We start from the raw sequence: 806 nt of genomic DNA on the forward strand, positions 1-806 counted from the left end.
GGCGATTTATTCTACTTCTAAACGCGGGTGCAACTATTACACGAGGGCGAATATTACGCGAGTAAACATGGTAATACTCAAAAAAAATTAACGATTTAGATTTCCGTATTTTTTAATTAAAGAAGAGATTTCAATTTTAACACAGCACAATAAATTTACTGGGATTAATTTTCGAAAAAACGTTTTAAATAATAAAATTCACAATTAACGTCATAGAATGTAATGTAATTTCTATTAAGGTTAATTATTTCCAAAAAGAGGTTAATACGTTATTATCTTCATATAGTTACTTTAATTTACTACACTTTTTATGCACATTCAATATCAGCTTAAGAATTCTCATGCACTCATGTGAACATTTTAGAGACTTTAGGATTTTTGGAAGTAGGACAACTGAAAATTAGCGACCGCCTTCGCCGGGAATCGAACCAGGGACCTCTGGAATTCCGGCCCAGTGTGCAGACCACTACACCCCGAAGGCATGCTGTGAAGGCGGGAGAAATATCTCATATACTCTTTCTTTTTAAAGGGCGATTAAGGTTTTTAGGGGACCCAATCGCCAAATCCTGGGTAAGGAGAATCATCATCCAACACCCTTTTATTCTTTTATTTCGGGCACCACTGTAGAAACATGAGGTATTTTTTTGGATGGCGGAGAGATGAAAATTTAGCAACCGCTTTCGCCGGGAATCAAACCACGGACCTCTGGAATACCGGACCAGTGTGCGGACTACTACACCACGAAGGCACGCTAGGAAGGCGGGAGAAATATCTTATAACTTTACACTCTATGTATGTCTAAAGCA

At 38.0% G+C, this 806-nt stretch overlaps 1 non-coding gene across 1 annotated transcript; it reads right to left on the minus strand.

Annotated features, from left to right (window-relative positions):
• Window positions 1–408: 408 nt before the first annotated feature.
• On the minus strand, window positions 409–481 carry TRNAS-GGA (transfer RNA serine (anticodon GGA)). Its single transcript has one exon. It is a non-coding gene; the product is annotated as a tRNA-Ser (tRNA).
• Between the last annotated feature and the right edge of the window lie 325 nt (window positions 482–806).

This window comes from Stegodyphus dumicola, chromosome X1 (assembly GCF_044657685.1).
Source record: "Stegodyphus dumicola isolate Sdum_Otavi_A_Nest chromosome X1, ASM4465768v1".
Classification (NCBI taxonomy): Eukaryota; Metazoa; Arthropoda; class Arachnida; order Araneae; family Eresidae; genus Stegodyphus; species Stegodyphus dumicola.